At 36.6% G+C, this 15,611-nt stretch overlaps 1 protein-coding gene across 2 annotated transcripts in view; it reads left to right on the top strand.

The window, feature by feature from the left end:
• ROBO1 (roundabout guidance receptor 1) overlaps nt 1-15,611 on the top strand; it is a 1,215,767-nt gene that overhangs the window by 252,035 nt on the left and 948,121 nt on the right. The gene's annotated exons all lie outside the window — the stretch shown is intronic.

Genomic DNA, 15,611 nt, shown 5'->3' with positions numbered 1-15,611 from the left:
GAAGCCATAAATTTTTTAAAATAGATTTTAAAATGTAAGTACAAGTTGAGAGTTATGAAGGAAGGAGTGAAGAAGTAAATAGAATTACATGTAAAAAATTAATCTAGCTAAGAGAATATATTGTATTCTGAAAAGTACCATTTACAGTACATTTATTTTCTTTAGATGTATTTAACTTATTTGATAAACAGACTGAGAAAGAGAGAGACAGACAAAAACAAAGAGATCTTCCTCCTGCTGGTTCACTCCATACATGACTGCAACAGCAGAAACTGAACCAGGCAAAAACTAGGAAATAGAAACTCTGTCCAGTCCTCTCATGTGGGTGGCAGGAGCCCAAGCACTTGGGCCATCTTCTCCTGGCAGCCCAGGTGCATTAGTAGGAAGCTGTATAGGAACCACCACTCAAATCTGGGATGCTGCTGTGGCAAGCAGAGGCTTACCCTGTGGGGCCACAACTAGCCACTATGCAACTATTATTAAAATTTATTTTGGGTTATTTATAATTAAGCTAATATTAAGTCTAGTTATCTACCTGATGAGTAATTATCAGGTTGCAAAATTGGATACAGGGAATTAATGTGTAATAACCAACTACAGTACCCTACATTTTTTTTTTTCTATTATGGATACTGACCATTTCTAAAAGGAAATCTAAACATATAGTATAGGAGAAAGAAACCTTAAAATGAAAGTCACAAGGGTTGGGACACAAATTTTCTTTTCTGGTAAAAGTCTTTTATATGACACTTTTTAAAAAATATTCTGTTAAAAACAAAATTACAAAGGAACACATGTGAACACAACAGCTAAACACTTTTTAAAAGTGATTACATACTCAATGATTCAAATAATGCATAGATACTTAATGACTCTTTTTTAATGACTGTGAATTATTAGCAAATTAAAATGTTGGTTCATTTAATTTCAGTAAAAAGCACATTGAATAGGAAAAATGTATGGATATGGTACTTTGGCTATTTAAATGCTGCAATAGTTGGAATGTTATTTATGAATATTTGTGAATTTGCCTCTTTGGAGAATTTTCAGATGTTCCTAGATCATCTCAAACTGAATATGAGAAATATTGAAAAATAAGACCCAAAGGACACAGATTGTTAATAGTTAAAGAATGTCCACTGAGCAGTGGTAAACACCCTTGCTGATTAAGGGAAAATTTGCATCTTCATAATAAGTGTTCTGTGAAAAGCAGAGCCCTTTCATATGCCAGCTCAGCCATTCATGCTATTCTTATCTCCTATCTGGAATACTGCCTAGCAAGAATAGGAAATTCTTCATTCATTTTACCAATTATATCTGCCATGTGCAGGCAACACAGAGCACTGGCGAACATTCAGAAAGCCTGCGGGTTGAATTCATTCGTGGAGCACGGTGAGCATTGTGCAGCAGTGCAGGAAGCTATGCTGGCTTTAATAATACATGAGGCTGGTTTGGGCTGTTTTTCAGCCTCTTGTGTTGACTGCATGCGTGCTGCCATGAGCCATGAAGTCTCTCCACTCCAGGCTCTGTTTGGAAGGGAAGTCAGAAAACAGGGCTTGGGGAATTCTAGATTTAATAGAATGCACCTCTTTTGCAATCAAAAAAATACTCAAGAAAGAATAGTATCCTTGTGGCAAATCATTCCTTTGCATGAAGCATAAACATGTCCCTAAAAGGCAAAAATGAAATAATTCATGCAATTTGTGATTCTGTATCTTTAAAATCTTGCTAAATATTGAAACGTTTGATATACAAAGAAGGTATTAAGGACAAAGGCATACTTCTTTTGATCTCATAAATAGTTACTGAGTAGTTCATAATAATTAATTGTGTATTTTGAGTATGTTCATTTTATTTTATTTTTAGATTTATTTATTTGAAAGACAGGGTAGCATAGAAGGAGAGAGAGAGAGAGAGAGAGAGAGTGAAAGAGAGAGAGAGAGAAGCCTTTCATCCATTGCTTCAGTTTCCAAATGGTTGCAACAGCTAGGACTGGGCCAGGGCAAAACCAGGAGCCAGAAATTCCATCTGAGTCTCCCCCATTGGTTGCAGGTGCCCAAGTACTTGGACCATCTCCCACTTTCTTTCTAGATGCATTAGCAGGAACCTACACAGGAAGCAGAGTAGTCAGGTCTTGAACTGGCAGGTCCATATGTCAAATGGCAGCTTAACATCTTGCACAGTACCAGCCCCTATATGTGTCCATTTTAATCTATGTTTGAATTTTCAGAATATGTAGAGAACACCAAAGTTGCCATTTCCCCTTTCAGTGCTGAGCCTCATGTGTATCTAGAACAAAACACCACCAACATTACATGGGAAACACAAGTTCATAAACAAACAAACAAACACACACACACATACACACACACAATACACACAAACACACACACACCAATAGGTTAAAAGATTTTTATGGTAATAATGGTGTTTCTGGTACTAATGCCTTCTACAGTAGATTCTTTGTCCATTGCTCTGGAAAAAGGAATTAATACCTCACATATCTTCAAGTCCTTTTAAAGAAAACTAATATAGACCACAGAGTGTTGTGAACCTCAGTAAACCAGAGGTGTTTTCAGCCAAAATATGTTAAATTCTAAAAGAAAAGAAAGGAAGACATAGTAGAAATTAAGTGAAAGTTTCAACAGGTTAATCATATTCAACAATTTGTTGTTATAGTTTTGACACAGGGGAGACCTTAAAAAGTCTGTGGAAAATCTGTACAACCTTTGAATTCCTTTGCTGCATGAACTTTCTTTCTTTTTTTTAACTTTTATTTAATGAATATAAATTTCCAAAGCACAGCTTATGGATTACAATGGCTTCCCCCCCCCATAACTTCCCTCCCACCCGCAACCCTCCTCTTTCCCTCTCCCTCCCCCCTTCCATTCACATCAAGATTCATTTTCAATTCTCTTTATATACAGAAGATCAGTTTAGCATATATTAAGTAAAGATTTCAACAGTTTGCACCCACATAGAAACACAAAGTGAAAAATAGTTTGAGTACTTGTTATAACATTAAATCACAATGTACAGCACATTGAAAGAGAATTGCATGAACTTTCTGATTGCCCTTGTACTTTGCTTTACCTAAATTCATCAAGAAGCAGCTGGAAAAGAACACACTATAATCCCTATTGTAAGGATAGCAGAGGAAATCACCTGCCCAGTCCTCCACAGGCACTTATGTGAATATCTAGGGAAATGTGCATTTTGGAATTAAGGCCCCAGATTAAAGTGTTAAACTCTGTTCTGTGCCCTACTCTCCAATACACACATAGATCTCTGTGAATGCAGTTTTCAGCCTTGTCCAGCCTCATCCCTCTGCCTTGCAGAGAGTTGACCTTTCACTGCGTCCTCCACGTCTTTCAGCTCCACCTCACTAAAGGCTACACTATCCCGAAAAGAAGAAGCAAGTGCACTGAGAACAAAGATGAGAAATGGGAATAATGGGAATAGCCCAGAGAATGAAGCATTTTCTTTCTTTTTATTTTTTAAGCTTTGTTTATTTCTTTGAGAGGCGGAGTTACACACAGACAGAAGGAGAGACTGAGACACTGCTAGCTAGCTCCCCAAATGGCCACAACTGCCTGAGCTAGGCGGAAGCCAACAGCTGGGAGTCAGGGGCTTCTTCTGGGTCTCCCATGCAGGTGCAGGGGCCCAAGTACTTGGTGCATTTTTTGTTGCTTTCTCAGGCTAATGCAAATAGCTGGAACAAAAGAGGAGCAGCGAGGACACCAACCAGCACTTATATAGGATACCAGTGCCACAGGTGGAAGCATAACCTACTATGCCACAGTGCTGGCCCCACAAAGCATTTTCTATATCTAATATTGTGCTATACCTAAATTATTTTTTCCTAAAGCATTAGAAATACAACCATGAAAATGTCCTCACTTCTTTGGGATCTTTTAGCAATATAATTTAGAGGTATTCAAATTTGTCTTTAAGTTGCATGTAGATTAAGCTGTAACACTATTTTTAAAAATCATTACTCTGGGGTTGGCACTCTGGTTCAGTGGGTTAAATCCCCAGCTTACAGCACCAGTATTCCATGTAGGCAACAGTTCGAATCCCAGCTACTCCACTTCCAATAGGTCCCTGCAATTGTGTCTGGAAACCAGGGGAGGATGGCTCAAGTCCTGGGCTTCTGCACCCTCATGGGAGGCCCAGAAGAAACTCCTGGTTCCTGGTTTTTGATCAGTTCAGCTCCAGCTGTTGCTGCCATTTGGGAAGTGAACAAGCAAATGGAAGTCTCTCTCCCTCCCTCCCTCCCTCTCTCCCTTCCCCTCTCTTTGTAACTCTTTCAAATAAATAAAATAAATATTAAACAAACAACAACAACAAAACAATGGGGCCAGCGCTGTGGCTTAGTGGGCTGAGCCTCCGCCTGCCGGTATCACATGTGGGCGCTGGTTTGAGTCATGACTGTTCCACTTCTGATGCAGCTCCCTGCTATTGCACCTAGGAATATAACAGAGGATGGCCCAAGTGCATGAACCCCTGCACCCATGTGGGAGACACAGAAGAAGCTCCTGCCTCCTCACTTCTCTCTATCCTCTCTATTCTCTGTAATTCTACATTTCAAATAAAATAATATTAAAAGAAATATCTTTACACTACTGAAGCTGGCAAATCAGGAAATCTGACAACAATCTATTGGCCTGGAGAATGGGACTCTTCTTCTTTAACAATGACTAATTCAGGTTATTTAACTAAGTTTTCTACAATGTAAATGCTGGCTCTGAAAAGGGAATATTCTCCTTGGCATATGTAGGTCAAAAAGTGACTGAATCACTCTATAAAACTGCCACTATACATTGAATTACTTCTCAGTCATATAATGAGTCCTGTGAATTTACTATGGGGCGGGAGACTGAGATCACAGACTTAAATGACAACAGTAAAATTACTTTTCCTGATACTGGAGGTATAGTTTGAGTCCAGGGTAATCATTTTATGGTAACTTTTTTTCTCTACTAATATTCATTGAAACATAAAGATTAATTTTTGAATATTTGGAGCATTAGCTTTCTTCTTTGCTATGTATAACTATATGCATGTAGTATTGCTTTAGTCGCTTCACTCTGCTCATTTTCTATGCTGGAATATGTAACATTTTATTACATTATTTCATTATTTCACATTTTCTTATAAAATATGAGACAAAGTTTCATGGATCTTCTCTTAAAAATGATCTTTCACACTCCATTAAATATACTGTTGGTTTGTTTGCTGATATTTCCTTTGGTTATTTGTTATCTTCCATGGGATTTTCTAATGTCTCCTAGAATTTCACAGATCAGTAATCTGAAATGAGGTTTTGATGTTCAAGTCCTCTGATAGATATTAAATATTCCATGTGAAGGTCAGGTTAGGGTTGATTCATAGAGCTTGAAACAAGCAGCAGCTTCCTGTCTCTTTAAATCATGACTTCTTTTTGTCTTTCTGTATATAGTGGGCACTGTAACTTTGGAAATCTGTGTTTTGCATTATTGGCAGAAAGCATGCATCTTTCTCTAAGGAAAACTTTAAAAGGCTTGGGTTACAATCCTGCCCTGGTGGACTTTGTTTTTATGGTGCTATTTATGTTTAGGATGTTTATCTTTGAATGTCTGACACCAGCTTTTCTCTGTAAGTTCTCAATCTTTTGTTTGTTTCTCTTTCTGCAGTGTGATGCCAGTTCTTTGTTTCAGGATATATTATTCTATTGTGACGATGGTAATTAAAGCCTATGTGATAAAATATTTCCTGTTTAGGAAAAGGAAATTATCCTTGGGATTTGTTTGGCTTATTGCCTTTTCTAGGGTCAGTTACCAGTAACAACAGAAATATGTAGAAAATTAGAGACAATATAAAGGATTCTAGCAGTAGAAGACTTAACATTAAGGCCGTTTACTTTGAATGACATTGAGCAAATCACCAAACCACCACAGTGTTTGTCAAGAAAAAAAATTAATAAATACAAGTTCTCTTGCAAAATGTAAACTAAAACAAACATATAACATATCTTAAGTATAGAAGCTAAGGCATAATCACAAAAACATGAATTCTAGACAGCAAAGGAATCATAATTGATTTTAAATACAGCTCAGTGTGTTTTTATTTGCGTTTATAAAATCTGGGTGGATTCAGCTCTTGTTAACTATATTCACATGAAAAGTACAATCACTTTGAGTCATTTCTTTTCATCAGCTGAAGTCTGCTCACACATGCGTGTGATATAAACAGATCATTTAATTTCTTTAGGCTTTGGTTCTTTTCTAAAAAGTTGTTGCCTCATGATGTGTAAACATTACTATCGGATTTCTTGGCAGCTTCTGACAGTTCTGTGATCTTGAGCCCAATCTGCCCATTGAACTGTGATATGCTCTGGCCAGTACTGAAGCTGAAAAACAATGTTCTTTCTAGTGGGCTCTTCTGATTGTCCCATGGAGCTGGGTGTCCTCCCTAAATGCTGAGTGAACAGAAGGGGAGAAACTTTGATGATAAGAATTTCAGAGGAACACCTGCTACTTGAAAGGAAATATCCTCAGGCGCCACGGCTCAATAGGCTAATCCTCCGCCTGTGGCGCTGGCACACCAGGTTCTAGTCCTGGTCGAGGCGCTGGATTCTGTCCCAATTGCCCCTCTTCCAGGCCAACTCTCTGCTGTGGCCCAGGAGTGCAGTGGAGGATGGCCCAAATACTTGGGCCCTGCACCCCATGGGAGACAAGGATAAGTACCTGGCTCCTGCCATCGGATCAGCATGGTGCGCCGGCCGGCGCGGCTGCGGCAGCCAGTGGAGGGTGAACCAACCACAAAGGAAGACCTTTCTCTCTATCTCTCTCTCTCTCACTGTCCACTCTGCCTGTCAAAAAAAAAAAAAAAAAAAAAAAAAAAAAAGAGGAAATATCCTCCCAGAGTAGCAGGAATTGAGAAGAACATCTTACTAATGTGTTCACCCATGGAAAGACAAAATTTCTCTCCTTTAGCTGAGCACGTGTTGTCATTTATTCTGAAAAATGATAGCAAAGCATCTTTAAATTTATTCCCACTTTACAGATGAGGATGAAATATGTGAGGCTGTGAGATGATTTAATGGTTAAAAATCATTCAGGCAACAACAGGTAAAGCTGGAATTCTAACAGGATTTTGTTGAGTCCAGAAACAGTCAACAACAATTAATTTGTTTTCATCTTGCTCCACAATGCAAAAGCTCTAGCAGATCTTGTGTGGGGTGAAGATGGTTATCCTAAGCAGCTTGGAGAGTATATGACATATAATGGACACATGACACAAATTTCTGGAATGAAATAATGTATTGGGACTGGCATTGTAACACAGGTTAAGCAACCACTTGTGACAACAGCATTCCATCTCAGAGGGCCACTTCAAGTCCCAGTTACTCTGCTTCTGATCTAGTTTCCCATTGAGGTACCTGGGAAGTCAACAGAAGATTGCTTTCTGGATTGGGCCTGGCCCAGCCTCAGCTGTTGTGGCTATTAGGGGAGTGAACTCTCCTTCTCCATCTCCCTTCTCCCCTCTCATCTTCTCTCCGTCTTTCTCTCTCCTTCACTCTCTTAAGTTTGCCTTCCATATCTCATAGAGACCATTAAATTTTCTAAAAATTATTAAAGTTTAATTCACCTTAATTCCAAAGTAATGCATAACATCATTTTCTAGGCAGTGTTGTTGGGATTATCACTGAATCTAACAGTGTCAGCATAGTATCATCCAAATATTGCAATCTTTGCATTGCTCCAACAACAAAGCATATAATTTTTACTTTCTTTCCAATGGTTTCTCTTATTGCACAGATATTCCAGATCTTAAACAGATTTTATTTTTTCCTTGCTCAATAGAATAAAAGTGTAATATCTGGTATTTTAAAATTATCTCTAAAAAATGAAAAGCAGAAATGAAGCAATTAGATTCTGTTCATCAAAATGAGTGAGAGTACATTTGGCATGGTTTAAATTGGTCAGTGAATTACACACCAGTTTCTTATTCTACAAACAGCTCGAGTCAAAATAAATGTACTTCACTGTCACATAATAGTTTGGTTTACTTTCCTTAAAATTCAGTATGTTATTTAAGAATGAAGCAGACACGGTGTAAATGTTCTGGAACACTGTAAAAAAGAAAACATATTTGAATAAATGAGATTTTTTTCTCCTAGGTATAGGATAAGCTGAAGCATATTTGAAAATACATTAGTAGGTTCTTAGAAAAATAATTTCAACAATGGAGGAGCACATAGTGAATTTATTGTAAAAAGATAAACCTGGATGAGGTGGGTGTTATTCCCTCATGGTTGATTAGCTGTAGTGGACCACAGGCACTGATCTTAGACTTGGCTTTTTTTGATAAATTTTCATTCAAAATATTACGTGATTTTGTCTCTTCCTATTATATATAATATTTTCTCCATGAAGGTAGCCAAAGTTTGGTGCTTATTAATGTAAATGGCAGAATTAAAGTCTTTGTTGTAGTTTCAACATCTTTCTTTTTAAAGGTTCTGCTTATGCTTACTTTTAAATCTGATCTCTTTTTGACTTGAAACCTAGTCTACAGACTGCATCCTGTCTGAAGGAACTACTGGAATCTGGGGCTTATTATTCGGGGAAATTTAAATACCTCAGAATTTTACTACTCTGGATGTTCAATTCATGATTATTTTCCATAACTCAAGAAACTGCCTTAATTTTTCCACATTTCATTTTTTCTCCCTCACTGATGAAGTGAATTAATTCTTAGGCACTCTTTCATGTATCTGATCAAAGTTTATCTCCCTTAGAGACAATACCAAACCATAAATGTTTTTCAGTTATCATTACCCAGCATTGAGCAGAAGCTGAATTTGTAATGTGCACTCAATTTATCTTGATTCCTGAAAGGAAACACAGCTTAATTAGCAATGTTAAAGTCTTCCTGGGTCTCAACTTCCCTCCATGAAACACAATGTGAATCTGTGAAAACCATGCTCCATAGGGGCTGTGTGGGTTAAGTAGGACTTATCTCACAAAAACTCATGCACATGTTAAAACTCTATTGTCTTAACGTTAATGGTTGATGGATTAAGGGTAGAGATTTGATCTAATTATGGTGTCTGAGGGGCAGATCTGGGGGGGAGATCCTTAGGTCACTGGGGGCATTCCCTGGGAGGGTGGCTCTCATGAAAGGGTTCATTATTTCCATCACATTCTGCCTAAGTGTTCTCTGCATCCTGGCTCATTCCTGTGTACCCAACAATACCAGTCTCCGTCAGAGGCTGGATATGGGATTGCCTAAACCTGAATTGCAACATCCAAACTAAATTGAACTTCTTTCCCAAGGGGCTCCTCCTATATGTTTTAGTTAAAGTAACAAAAACTAGACTACTGCAGTGGATAATGTCTTAGTAATTTTGATTATTCTTGAATGTAAATCATCTGCTTTGCATGGTAGGTTGTATACCACAGTAATAATACTCTTCCCACTGATTGAATATTTGCTGTATATTAGGCCCTGTGCAAAACATGTATCATCACATGAAAGTTTTATAATTCACTAATAAAAACAACCAGCTAACCAAACAGAAATGTCACTGATGTTTCGAAGGAATAGAAAATCCTTAAAACCATGTACCTAGGAAATGAGGATAACGAGATAGGAACTTTAACATTCTTGAAATTGACAAACATATTTCCGCATCTGAAGTCATAGTTATTTTGAATGTTCTTTCTTCTCTTTCTTCTCCTGGATGTGTAGAATTGGAGGGCCTTTTAAACTTTCAGCTATCTCAGAGCAAAATGCAGTGATTATGTCATCCCAACCTAGGAATAAATATCTCTATTGAGCAAGGAGAAAATAAAATCTGTTTAAGATCTGGAATATCTGTGCAATAAGAAAAATCAGGGGAAAGAAAGTAAAAATTATATACTTTGTTGTTGGAGCAATGCAAAGATTGCAATATTTGGATGATACTACATTCTGACACTGTTAGATTCAGTGATTATCTTCCCAATACAATGCTGCTTAGAAAACAATGTTATGCATTACTCTGGAATTAAGGTGAATTAAACTTTAATAATTTTTAGAAAATGTAATGGTCTCTATGAGATATGAGAGTGTTCAAATCCCTCAAACTTATATTTTGGATCCATGCTTTCCTGCTCAAAGCATTTTTAAAAACCAACACATTTTTATTTTTAAGCAATTTTCTAATAAATTTAAGATCTATACAGTTATTTGAATAGAGAGATAAGTAAATTCACACCTACACACACGCACACACACATGTTATTTTGTAGTGGTTTGGATAGTTTATGTGGTCTAGGGGTCCCTACACAGTGGTACACAGAGGCTATAGAGACCTTGCTAGGCATCTGCCTCAGGGCTACATTTTTATTTTTATTTTTAGTTTTTATTTTAAAGATTTATGTTTTTAGCTGAAAGGCAGAGTTAGAGAGAAAGAGAGAGAGAGAGTTTCCATTCACTGGGCCATTCTCCAAATGGTCACAATGGCCTGGGCTGGGCCCATCCAAAGCCAGGAGCCAGGAGTTTCTTCTGGGTCTCCCACATGAGCTCAGGGCCATCTTCTACTGCTTTCTCAAGTGCATTAATAGGGAGCTGGATCAGAAGTAGAGCAGCCAGGTCACAAACTAATGCTCCTATGAGTTGCCAGTGTCCCACGTGGTAGCTTAACCTGCTACGCCAAAGTGCCAGCCCCTATATTTTTATTAAGAAACTCATGTATACAGGATCTTCAAAAAGTTCATGTGAAATGCTTATGACAAAAGTGTGCATTGTTTTAAAAATTTCATTACACCAAAATATATTTATTTTTAAAATTCATATTATATGAGTTTTTGATGCACTCCTGCACCAGCTGTCCTAATAAATCACAAATGTTGTTGTAGTTTCGTACCTTATAATGTTTCTTATTCTCCTATTTTGTAATAATATACTCTCAGCATTATTTGTACTAATGTACTCTCAGCATTATTGTACGCGCCATGATCTACCCTGAACTTTTATCCCGTTATATAAAACAGTACCATATCTCAAGAGGAGCTCTATTAAGATTAATGATTGATTGGATCCATGACACTCTCAGAATCTAGTTCATGTGACTATATGACCACTAGTATTTGCACACAACTGACATACAATTGTCTTGTGGCAACCTCCTGTGAACTTTGTAACCATTCAGGTGTGAAGTCTGTATATGTGGTTAATGGAAAACAAATTCACATGCTTATCTTTTTATTATTTATTTATTTAATTAATTTGAAGAGCAGAGACAAACAGAAAGCTCTCCTATCTACTAGTTTACTCCCTAAATACCCACAGAAGGCAGTATGGGACAAATAGAAACGAAGATCTCAGAAATCAATGCAAGTATCCCGTGTGAGTGATGGGGACCCAACTACTTTGAGCTATCACTTGCTGACTCCCAAGGTTTGCATTAGCAGGAGCTAGGAATCAGGAGCTGAGCCAGGATTTGTACCCAGGCACTCTGATATGGGATGTAGGCATTCCAAATGATACCTTAGATGTTAGAAAAAATGCGTGACCCCATACTCTTTTTTTTTTCTTTGTCAGTTTAATATTTTTACTTACCTAAAGTATAGGAGCTATATAGGGGCTTCCATGATGTTTTAAACAACATACCTCAAACCAAATAAATCAAGTTATTTTATAAATCACTTTATCACATTTTTTGTATTTCTCTTCTTTGAAACTTAATGTTGTCACATCATGGGTTACATTTGTCCTATTTGTTTCTTCCTACTTAAATGGATGAATGAATTCTATATATACCATTTTAGTATCTCTGACTTCAATTTCATCCTCTTTCTCAAGTTGCTATGCTAGCTAGGAAACTTCCTATTTATTATCTAGATATTTAATCTTACAACTCATTTCACTACCTTTCTATTTCAGTTATTACACAATGCCATTAAAGATCTTTTTTGCAAAATCTATTTCAAATAAAGAAATCTCAACTTATTATCCAAGTTAAAGTTACCATAATGATGATAATATCATAATATAAGCACAACTTCTGTGACTTCTCTTTGTATCTTAAAATTCATTTTATTTAGCCAGAAAAGACATTCTTCAAACTGTTACATCCCTGTATGTCCAAGTTTTACACTAACTCTCTTATTATAGTACATTTTGGCCTCCTTGGGTCCTTTTCTATTCTCCAAATGCCCGATAGTGGTATCCCTCTGTGCATCTGCACTCACTGTTCTTAGAGACTAGCATTCTCTCCCTTGCTTTTAACCTACCTGGCATGCCTTCAAGGCATTTCTCAAATACTAACTCTTCCAGGAAGCTGAATCTTAAAATAGAGGCTTTAAATAATCTCATTATTCTGAAAACCCACCAATGTATTTATTACTTGCAACCTCCATCTTGAATTATCATTATTTGTCTACTGATGTTATCTACTATACTAGGGAGCAAATTCACAGGAGGCAAAATCTTTGTGTTTATTGCTCTTATGCATCTTCTATGCTACACAGACTCAATCCATAAGCAAGTTACTACAAACTATTCTGAGCTGGAGCAAACATACACTGCTATTGGGTAGCCTTATGAGTTTTTTCTCCAAACCACCAGTCTTCAGATGCTAAGGCAAAGACTCCTCTCTTACTCGTTCTCAGCATGGTCCTTAAATTCATTAAAATTAACAGAATGAATTAAATATCAGTATAGTACTACATCTACAAGTTATATATTTTCAAATTCAATTGTAATTTTGTTAATTCTTTGGTATTACAAATATAGCTTAAGTTTAGAATTTTTAGCATACTACCACAAGATGGTTTATGAAAAGGCACAGTTCAACAGGATCTCAGGGAATCCTGGCCTTAGGGGTTCTGTCTACCAGGAGCCTAGTTAAAACAAACCTGATACTTTTATATAATAAGAACATAAAACTCCCTTCCTAGCCCTCAGATAGCTGTTCTGCTGAAGTTTATCCCAACTGAAAAGAATTTTGAGTGGATTACGACAATTTCTGGCTATTGTCTTAAAATGTAATGGGAAAAACATGTTCCCATTTATCATGATTTTATATAGTAGACTGAAACCAGATTTCTGAGAAACAATTATGAAGTTATAAATATGCTGTGTAGTGGCTGCATTTTCACTTATTTTTTCATCCCATCTTGCTCCTTCTAGGGGGTTGTACAATTTTGTTATTTATAAAGAAGAGACCAATGAAGACACATTGTAGAAATTTACCCTGGAATACACAATGTTAATTTTTCAAAGAGTTTTCCAAGAGCTGTTCTATCAGTAGACAACATCATGCTTTGTTTTCTTGTAACTACTACTAGCCCTGTTCAGGTGAAATATGCTAAGGCTATGCTTTTTTCTATACTAATGCGTGTTACATCAAGAAATACAGTTCAAATAGCTATGCCCAGCTTTATCTTTTAAACTCAATATAATGTCTTTGTTACCCATGTTGCATATTTCCTGGATTCAAATAAATGATAAAGGAACATGACTGGATATATTCAAAACTGATAATGACCATATAAGTAAGTAAAAGTCATACAGCCTTGGAAACATTTATGTTGAGAAATGTCAGGGGAAAAAAATTAGGTACTGGTGTGATATGAGGATTGCCTGAAAACTTTTTATATAACTTATGATGGGACTAATAATATTTCCTTCCTGACTATTCTGAAAACAATCAGAAGTAAATTTAATGAATCTAGTTAAAAACCTAACTTTTTAAACTGACTTTGGTGATGTATAAAAATTTTGTCTTGGTTTATTCTAGAAATTCCAGTGGGAAAGGAGAGAACACAGTTGATGACTTTTTTTTTCTACTCTTTTTGCTCTGTAGGACTGCAGTGTCCACTGACAGAATGAGCAAATTATCATAGAGACTGACTTTACCATGTCATCACTGTTGTTACCTTTAGTAGTCCTGGTATCAGATTTGCACTTAATAGCATATTCCCTCAGAAGCTATCAAGTCTCAGAACTGCCTGTCTGCTCTGCTCTGTTCTGAAGATGAAAGCAGCAACACTAAAACTGGGTCATGCCAGTGAAAAAGTTATCAGTGTAGAGTTTCATGGACTGATTGAATAAACAGAAATACTTCAGAGATATGCAAAGTTTTGCTGAGAATTGACTAGGTTTTACAAACCATACAGTCTCTGTCACAATCTCTCAACTCTACTATTGTGAAAAGAATGTGGCCACAGTCATTATATATAGCGAAATGAGTGTGATAGTGTCTCTATTACAAATTAATTTAGAAATATGGTTGACAAGGTGTGCCATGGCTTCCCAAAATCTGCATTAAAGAGACAGCATTGCACAACTCAGTCATCCAGGAGCATATCACCATTTTGAATGCCTGAGGGCCTTACCTTGGGATGGAGAGAGAGAGAGAGAGAGAGAGAGAGAAGAGAGAGAAAATCTCAGATTAAATTATGAAAAGATATAATGTGGTTGAATAGACTTTTCACATCAGAGCTTCATTCTGTTACCAGGGATCCCTTGTTAAAATGCATGGGACCTTTCAATAGATGGTCTCTTACAATAATCCTGTTAATTTTCTTATGGATTATTTGAGCTCATTTAAGTTTGGTTTGCTTTGAAGATAATGTATTTAACATTCTTTATATAACCAGAGCTATTTTAATTACTTCATAATTTCTTGATAGACTTAAGTTTTCACTAGCTTAAACTGCTTGTAAAGATTGCCTTGGCAGTGAAAGCATTTGTTAATGAATAAATAAAAGATATAATTGACTAAATATTTATTTTATTTTTTCATGAAAAAAGTACAACCTCAAACCACATTTAACCTGTAATGGATTGAAGTATCATATTTTAAAACTGTTTGTTAGAGCAAGACACTCTGTGCAAGTATATAAATGAGATTTATATTCTAGTATATGCTTAAATTAGATGGTGTAAAAGATACTCAACAGTATAGTTTATCTAGGAATCAAGAAGTAATGACAAACATGAGCTTATGGATAAAATAGTTCTAAATGCTGTCCATAAATTGAATATATTTTGTACAATATCTTCACTTCTTCCATGCTAGTGTATAAATCAGAAAAAAATTATCTGATTCAGTAGCTATTGACATTATGAACTAAAAAATTTAGTGGAAATAGAGAACAAAATATTTTCTTTGAAATGCAAGTCAAAGGATAACACAAAATGCTTCAAGAAACTATTTATTTCATGTTTCTGTGACCACCAGTTGTGTTTTTGAAGTGAGAGAGGGACAGAAAGCGTCCACCTACTGGTTTACTCCCCCAAATGCCTGCAATGGCCAGCCACAGGGCTGAGCCAGGTAGCCAGGATCTCAATCCAGGTGCATAGATGCAACCAACTGAGACATCATCTTCTACCTCCTAGGGTACGCATGAGCCAGGATACTGGAATCCAGAGCAGAGCCCAGACTCAAACCCACGCACTCTGATATGGTGTACAGTGTTCCAACTGGCAGCTTAACCACTAAGCCAAATGTGCACCCCAACTGCTAGATCTTATTTATTCATATTAAAAGCTCTTCAAATTATTGCTTTTTAGTAATGAGCTAAAATAATTTTAATCATCACAGCCACAGAAAGATGTATTTTAATGATAATTGT

This window comes from Oryctolagus cuniculus, chromosome 4, assembly GCF_964237555.1.
Source record: "Oryctolagus cuniculus chromosome 4, mOryCun1.1, whole genome shotgun sequence".
NCBI lineage: Eukaryota > Metazoa > Chordata > Mammalia > Lagomorpha > Leporidae > Oryctolagus > Oryctolagus cuniculus.
Note: the sequence above shows the minus strand (reverse complement) of the source record. Positions and strands in the feature narration are given on the sequence as shown.